The sequence below is a fragment of the Lygodium microphyllum genome, chromosome 5 (genome assembly GCF_053477565.2).
Source record: "Lygodium microphyllum isolate KBCC chromosome 5, Lygodium_microphyllum_v1.1.10, whole genome shotgun sequence".
In the NCBI taxonomy this organism is placed as follows: domain Eukaryota; kingdom Viridiplantae; phylum Streptophyta; class Polypodiopsida; order Schizaeales; family Lygodiaceae; genus Lygodium; species Lygodium microphyllum.
This window is the reverse complement of record NC_141139.1, coordinates 146,368,131-146,377,008: the sequence shown is the minus strand read 5'-3', so window position 1 is coordinate 146,377,008 and position 8,878 is coordinate 146,368,131.

Sequence of the window (8,878 nt, the reverse complement as noted above, 5' to 3'; positions counted from 1 at the left end):
TTTCAGTTCGTGAAAGATTTCCTGACTTTGAGGAGTTGATTGCTCTTCTAATTTCTGAGGAGAATAGAAATGGTGGTGCATCTTCTTCAGGATGAACTTCAAAAGAAGCTGTCTTCTACTCAAATGCTGGAAGAGGTAGAGGCAGAGGTAGAGGAGGCTGATATGGAAGCCGTGGTAGAAATCAGAATATGCAGCAAACTCAAGAAAACCAGTCCTATGGAGGAGGACGTGGTAACTCTAGAGGCAGGGGGAGCCAAAGAGGTCGTGGTGGATGGCAAAGAGGCCAAAATGCAAACAGTAATGTTGAATGCTACTACTGTGGTACAATGGGTCATATGGCTAAAGACTGCTATAAAAAGTAGAATGACATCATGAATGGAAAACTGCAACAAGGGAATTATGCATCTTCTAGTAGACAGAGTGATGACAGAAATGAGCACTTGTTTATGGTGCAGCACATGAACAATTCTGTGACAAGTGCAGAAGAAAGCAATGATGTATGGTATGTTGACTCAGGTGCATCAAACCAGATGACAGGTCATGTAGAATGGATGGAGGATGCAAGGAAAATGGAAAAACCAGGATTTGTGGAGATTGGTGATGATACTGCACATCCTATTGTGCAGATTGGAAAAATTCCTTTGTTTATGCAGGATGGGAAAAAGAAATACGTGTCTGATGTATTTCATGTCCCCAATATCACCAAGAATCTGGTTTCTGTTGGTCAACTGGTTGAGCAGGGCTTGCAGGTCAGATTTGATCCTCATGGATGCTTTGTTGAGGATATGAAAAATAAAGGTCGCTTGATAGCAAAAGGAAAGAAGAAGGGTAGAATGTTTACGTTGGATGCAGACATGTCTGAATTGAGTGCAGCAATGTTTGCACATGGGACCGGTGTAGTTGCAGATATTGATATCTGGCATAAACGCATTGGTCATGTTAATGTACAACGACTTAAATCAATGCAGGCCCAAAACATTGTTGAAGGATTGCCTAAATTCAAGGTTGCAGAAATGCATAAAGTATGTGAAGCCTGTCAGTTTGGAAAACAGGCAAGGAAACCATTTCCTAGACATGTTCAAGAGAGTGAGAAGCCATTGGAATTAATCCACTCTGATGTGTGGACTACTAAAGCTGCATCTCTTCGAGGCTGTCATTATTTTGTCACTTTTATTGATGACTATAGCAGAAAAGTTTGGGTGTATTTTATGAAAAGAAAAGTGAAATTTTTGGGCATTTCAAAACCCTTAAAGCTATGGTTGAAAAAGAAACAGGCCTGCAGATAAAATGCCTAAGGTCAGATGGAGGGGGAGAGTACCTCTCAAATGAGTTTGCAAGGTTCCTGTAGGAGCATGGCATAAAACAACAATATTCATGCAGTCATACCCCACAACAAAATGGAATTACAGAAAGGAAAAATAGGCATATTGGAGAGGTATCTCGTGCCATTCTCAATGAAAAAGACTTGCCAGATTTTTATTGGGCTGAAGCAGTTGCTACAGCAGTCTAGATAATGAACAGGACTCCCACTGCAGCAATACATGGAATGACTCCAGAGGAGAGGTATACTGGTAGGAAACCAGATATTTCTCATTTGAAAATTTTTGGTTGCATTGCCTATGTACATGTGCCAGATGAGTTGAGATCCAAGTTGGATCCAAAAGCTGAGAAGTGCATCTTTATTGGTTACTCTCTGTAGCAAAAAGGGTATAGATGCTATAACCCTTCTACTCATAAGTTTACAGTGAGCAGAGATGTTGTTTTTGATGAGATGAGTAGCTAGTATAAACCAGTAAATGTGATTGATGATGTAGATGCACAAAATGGTAATGCTACACAGAATTCACAGCAGCAGTCACAAAATATTAGTGGACCTGGAGCGTCCTCTAGCAGTGGTTCACATTCTTCGCCATGGACAGGCAGATTGAGATCAGGAGAATCTTCTCAAAGCAATGCAGATAGTGGTATGCAGGTATCACGAAAAGGAAAAGAGAAGGTTGATCGGCCCATGTTTGATGTGAATGCAGGTCACTCTTATGTGGATGGTGAATCCAGTGGCTCAGAACAGAGCATTGATGATGAGTTGGGTATTCCTTCTATTGTTACACCTGGAGTAAGGAAGACCAGGGATGTTTTGAGAGCACCTCGGAGTGAACCTACGTTGCGCAGGTCTACGAGAGCTAGGTATCCTGTGGATAGGCTGAAATATGATGGATTTATAGCCATTCACTATGCATATATGGTTAAAGTGATACGGGAACCAGAACCCACTTCTTTTGAGCAAGCCATGGGAAAAGAAAAATGGGAGAAAGCCATGGATGAAGAAATGGATGCCTTGGAAGCAAATGCTACATGGGAATTGGTACCTTTGCCTAAATGTAAAAATGCAATTGGCTGTAAGTGGGTTTATAAGGTGAAGCACAATGCAGATGGTTCTGTGAACAGATACAAGGCAAGATTAGTAGTCAAGGGGTATGCACAAACATATGGCATTGACTATGAAGAAACATTCAGTCTGGTTGCAAGGATGGCAACCGTAAGAGCAGTCATTGCTATGGCTGCATCAAAGGGATGGTCTTTACATCAGATGGATGTAAAGAATGCCTTCTTGCATGGTGATTTGCAAGAAGAGGTCTATATGGAGCAGCCACCAGGTTATGTGCATGCTGTTCATCCTGAGTTTGTTTGCAGGTTGAAGAAAGCCTTGTATGGCTTGAAGCAGGAATATATTTAGCGAGCAATCCATAGGGTTTGGTCATTTGAGTATCGCCTTTTAGCATAGCCGAGATGGCAGCTAGGTCAACAGGTGTCGTCTTCCAAGTGTCCATCTCTACCCTCACTGCACTAGTTCTATTCCCTAGGAAAATCAACCCATTTCCCCAGTCCTCTATGACACGTGCATTCCTTATCCAAGGTCGGCCTAATAGTATGTCGTAATCCACTCCCTTCATGACAATGAAGTTTACCAAAAATTGCACACCCGCAATCTTTACTGGCCAATTCTTTAAGACCCCAAATGGTCTTACCCTCATTCCATTTGCTAACGTGACATTAAACCTAGCAGTCTCTACAGGAGGGTTTCCCCATGCCTCTAAGACTGTATGGTTTAGCACACTAACACCGACGCCTGTGTCTACAACTCCTTTTCGAGTCATGTCTCGTAAGGCTAGGACGAGAAAAACTGCGTGCATTTTAGTGCCTTCCCAAAAAGCATTGATGTGCAAAGACTTAGGATTTGAGTGTAGAGTTAGAGTTGGGATCTGTGTAACTGCATCATGATCTTGCAGATCAGCACCCGCAAGTCCTATGTGTCCCTCAATCAAGTCTTTTAACTCCTGCCACAAGGAATGATTTTGCCTAAGCAGATCTTCCAAGCTTAGAGTTACTGGAGTGGACAACAAGGTTGTGAGGAGGTTACTGGACTCTTGTCTTCCTCTGAGGCTAGCACTTTTAGGCCATGCGTTCTGTCTGCCTTGGTAAGTTCCCCCCTGGCCTTGCTGTGCTGAGTCGCTCCCAGTGGTGCAGGTATGCTCACAACCTATGGCTTTGAGGGTGAGACTGGTGTGCTCACACTGGAGAAGTCATCCATAGGATCTTCCAATATGGGTTCAGCATCCTCGAGGTGCTTTTGGGCATCCTTGACCCACTCCTTGACCTTGGCTATAGCCTCGAGTTGCCGTTTGGGGTGGGGGTATTCCCCTACCTTGGCACTCCCTAGCTCAGTCGTCTTAGGAGCCGAGGTCTCTGCCTTTGCATTTGTGACCTTCTTTCCTGTTACAAGCTTAGTCGCTTCCTCGGTTTTAAGGGTTATCTTTGCATCGGTTCTCTTTTTCCATCTCCTCCGGCTTTTCTTCCCCATTGAGGTTGCATCAAGGTTACTTGCCCTGGCAAGGAGATGCCTGCTTGTTTCATTTGAGCTCACGTCATCGCATGTAGTGGGATGGGTGTATCCTCACTACCAAACGTTTCCACTCCAAAGAGCCCCAACGGCACCGATGGCATGTTGGCAGGGATGGTTGATGGCTTTCGCCTAGGACAGTCAGGAAACAGATGTGTGATACCACACTCTATGCATCGGAGGTCCGCTTTGTCCTTGTTAGCTTCTTCTCATTCTGGGTAGCGTGATGAAATGTGGCCTGGGTGGCTGCAAGTCCAGCATGTGACTGGAGCCCTCCAAAGCCTCTGCCTCTCCCTCTTCCTAAAGCCATCACCGGCATTGGCCGATAGTCCATCAGGACTGGGTTTCCCTCCTCGTCATAGGATATGTACGGGTTGACATATGTTTTTTCCTCATTAGGCTCCTCCACAAAGTGGACAGGAGCATCGCCAGATAGGTGGGTTACAAAAGGCCCTGGTGGCCTGGGTATACCAGTTGGGTTCATTTCCAGCCTAGGAACGGCAGGTCTCGAGTCAGTCGGTGCTGGAAGAGCTAACTGGGCCCCCTTGCCAAAGAAATTAGGTGGCCTATTACCTAAGTATGGAGGGCTGTACTGCTACGTGTATGGGAATCTCCTTGGCATTCTGCAATGCACTACATCATGCCCGAATCTACCGCAATTTGAGCATGGCCGAGATCTAGGATCTTGGCACTCAACTGGGAGGTGATTGCCGCCGCAGTATACACATTGTACATGCGATCTCACAGGCTTCCTCACAAGCTCTTGCAACCGTGCAATCTCCATTCTCATCTCTGCCATCCCTTGGTCGTGGTCTATACTCTTTCCCTTATCTTGCACGCTAGCAGTTGTTTTTTTCCCCAAAGTGGTTGATCTCTCAGGGTCCCTCTGGCTTGCACTATCTTGGTTGGTAGTCCTCATGCTACGTTCCCTAGGTTGATCATCTACATGTATTGCCTCCTCGAAGACTCGAGCTAGCATGTCTCGTTGCAAGGTGGAGTTACTGGCCAAAGCCTTGTAGAGCTCCTCGCTCCGAATCCCGTTCATGAACACCGTAGAAACTTCCCTCTTGGTAGGTCACTCATTGGCATGGATTCTCTTGTAGAGGCTGTACACCTGTGTGACATAATCCCTAACGTCCTCTTTCTCCCTTTGACTGATATTCATAAACCTAACAATGAGGCTATCTGAATACCCCGCCTTCAAAAACCTCTTGATGAAGAGGCCCTTAAGGCGAGTAAAATTCATACGTTCCATGTCATCCAGACTAGAATACCAGGTCCTCCCCTTATCGCCTAAGTACAAGCCGAAGGCTTGAGCTCGTTGCGCAAGGTCAGTAAGACCATTTGCCTCACATACTTGCTCGAAATGCTCCATGAAGCTGTACGGGTCACTGCTAGGTTCGTATCAAGCTAGTTGTTTTGCGACTATGGGGATTCTGGCCTATCCTTTAGCCCCTTGTGTAACCCCCAATCCTGATAGTAGCGCGGTGGCTAGGGTAGTAGTGCTCTGCTCCACAGACGTATTGTCCATGAGTCGCTTTGCCACCAGTTCACTCAATGTCATGTCAGCCTCTGCTGCCCGTTCCCTCTCTACGTTCGGTCCAGATTTGGCCGCTCCAGCTAGGTCTAGTACTTGTCTAGCCTCGTACATATCCACGTCTTGCTGCAGCCTTCTAGCCCTTTGCTCATGGTTGTAGGCAATTATGCCTTCCAGCGCTCTCTTGATAGCTCTTCTCTCTTCTTCCAGGTTAGCCACCACTTCCTCTACAGGTCTGCCTTGGATCACGGTCCTGGTGAGTAGATCGTAGTCGTGGACCAGTTCCTGGACCGAGGTTGGAAATCCTCCTAATTCTAATTGGTCTTCCCTTTGTTCGCCTCTTGATCCCGACATTGTTTCTGCTTCCAGCTCCACGAGGTTGTCAATGAATCCAATTAGCTCCGGTAGCTTCCATTCCTCTATCTTGTTGCTTCCCCTGTCTTTGTGTCTTCTCCAGGTACTACTAGTAGGGCACTTAGGTACCTGGCTAAGTCTTGGCGTTTTCTCCTACTAGTGGGTTCCTTAATGTTATTAGATATCCTGGTGTGTTCCTTGTTATTTGAAAGCAACTGCGATCCTTATTCACACGTTGTGCTTAGTGCTTTCGTGGTGCTTGGTGCGAAAACATGCTTTTCTCTTTTCTTGATGTATAGACTTAGTGGGGCACAAGAGTGAAGTGCCGATGCAGAAAGTCTTTAATGCGAACTCCACCTTGTTTCCACCCACATTCCCAGCCTAATTTGAGTTCTCAACTCAGTTCCCGACTATTCTACGGTCTTCCTGCGGGTCTGTGTTGCGTTTTCTGTTCTGCCCTAAGTTCGATTGGTCTCTGAGGTTCTAATGGTCAAAGTGGGTCTTGGGGGTGTTCAGGGTTGCGTCCTGGGGGTTTAGGTCTGTAGCAGGGCCAACAAAAGATCCTTATCTTTTCCTTCTAGCAGGATGGTCCAATTTTGGGAATCAGACAGAGCTGGTCCGAGTCTAGGAGTCGGACGGTCCAATTCTTGTAGTCGGACAGGTCTGGTCCAACTCTAGTAGTTAGATGGGGTTGGTCCGATTCTGGGACTCGTCCGACCCTGGTGGTCTGATTTTGGGAATTAGACCAGGAGGGTGGTCCTATTTTCAAAGTGGTCCGATTATGGACACTACGATGGTCTGACTATAATGGTCTAGTGGGCAGTCCGAGTGCCACGTGGCACATCCGATCGGGGTGTCCGATCCTGAGAATTGGACATGTCTGGTCCGACTCCCTCAGTCGGATGGTCCAATTCTAGGAATCGGATGGTCTGACCCTAGGACTCGGGTGGTCCAATTCTAGGAATCGGACCACTGCGAGCTGGTCCGACTATGTCGGCGGTGGGCGCGATTCCGACGCGTTTGGATCCCTCTTAATGTCTGTTGCACACAATCACTACAGACTTCTTATATCTGATTAGAGCACTATTGAAAAACACCAGACTCACCTAGAGCAGCACGAATCAATGGCACCCACAATCATGGTAGCGCTCCCTCTTCCTGTCAACTAGAAGCTCTCTCTCTCTCTCACTCACAAGGCTAACCAAAGAAATGAGGTTTGTCCTGGCCTCCCAAGCCTCTTAAGGTCCTTTCCTAGCACTGCAAAACCTTATAGCCAGTTCCCTTTCCCTATTTCGCCCAGAAACTTGAATCTTCTCCCCTGTTTCCCTGTTTCCAGCAGCAGCAGCCAGAACCTCTGTTTTCTCTTTTCTTAACCTAATCTAACCTTAATCTAGTGCAGCCAACATGCAAAACAGAAATGCAAAATGGTAGTCCTAATCTAATGCTTCCAAGAAACCCAAATACTTACTTGTTTCACGAATTAAACCCTCCTAAATCTCTTAGTTATCTCGAGCACCGGTTCAGGCTCCAAATCCTACTTCTATGCTTGATTTGATGCGCGTGGCGCTCAAGGCTCGATTCCGTCTGTCCCGGTTCAACGGAACCAAAATGGGGGGGGAGCTTCGAGCTCTACCCTGAGACCTACGGACCACTTATTACTCAAGTGTTTCGAACCCAACGGCCATGGCTACCTCTCACATAGCTGACGCGCAATGCCTACCTTACAGGTGTAGTGAGCTTACCTTGATGCTCGATTGAGTACCCTCCTCTTTCTTGCACACCGGTAGCTCCACGATCCTTGAGACAAGCTCAAGCAACCGCAATCCCTCTCCCATGAGCTTCATCCTCCATAGCCACGCGCGAGACAAGAGAAGAGAAGAGACGAGGGGAAGATGAAGAGAGGAGGTGGAGAGCTTCTTCTCCAAGATCCCTCTCTCCCACACAATCACTCCCTCACTCCCTCACACTCTCTCAATCCCTCTCTCAAGCACAAGCAAGAAGGCAAGAAACAAGAGGAGAAGAAGAAGCTTTGGTCACACCCAAGAATGAGCTTCTCATTCACTTTTCAACTTTATATACATGCCCTACTTTTCATGGGCGATCATCCCATTTTTTACATGGCCGGCCATTAGCCTAGGCCCATTTCTCATTTCCCACCATTCTAGTCTATCCTACCCCCAACTAATGCATACAATTTGCACAGGAGTGAGCCTGGCACTCTCTTACAAGGATTTGGGAGCATTTTCACACTTAATGGTGCGCTTTTTACTCTTTTACTCTCCTTGGGCGACTCTTAGACTTCTTGAGGGTCGTGCCTGTACTTTTAATTTTTTCCAAGGTCTGGTTACTAGTTAAGGCGCCTTTTTCTTCTTTTTGTCCTGCGCCTTTTGCTATTTCCTTTTTTCCATTTCTCGCTCCTCAGTGCTACGGTAAATAGTTATTCAGCTAGCCATTATGCATATATAGCTAGTGTGATAGGTGACAAAGAACCTACAAGATTTGATGATGCAGTTATTATAGATGATAACTGGTTTTGCTGCCATGGATGAGGAGTATGCAACCCTAGCTGAAAATGAGACATGGAAATTGGTTGATTTGCTTGAAGGCAAAGTCCTCATTGGCTAAAAATGGGTGTATAAGGCTAAGTGCAAGTTAGATGGTTCGTTAGAACATTATAAGGCCAGATTGGTTGCAAAGGGTATGCACAACAATATGGCCTTGACTATGAGGAGACTTTCAATCTGGTGGCTAAAATGGCAATAGCCAGAACTGTCATTTCTTTGATAGTGTGCAAAGGCTAGAAATTATGGCAAATGGATGCCAAGAATGCTTTCTTGAATGGTGATTTGGTTGAGGAAGTATATATGGAACAGCCTAAAGGCTATGTTCACCCGAACTTTGCTACACATGCATGTAAGCTGAAAAAGGCTTTATATGGATTGAAATAGGCACCTAGAGTATGGAATGCTCAGATTAGCAGTTATTTATAGCAACATGGATTTAGATTGGGTGATGCAGATCACAGTCTGTTCAGGAAAAAGATAGATCATGGATATGTGTTTCTAGTGGTTTATGTAGATGATCTTATT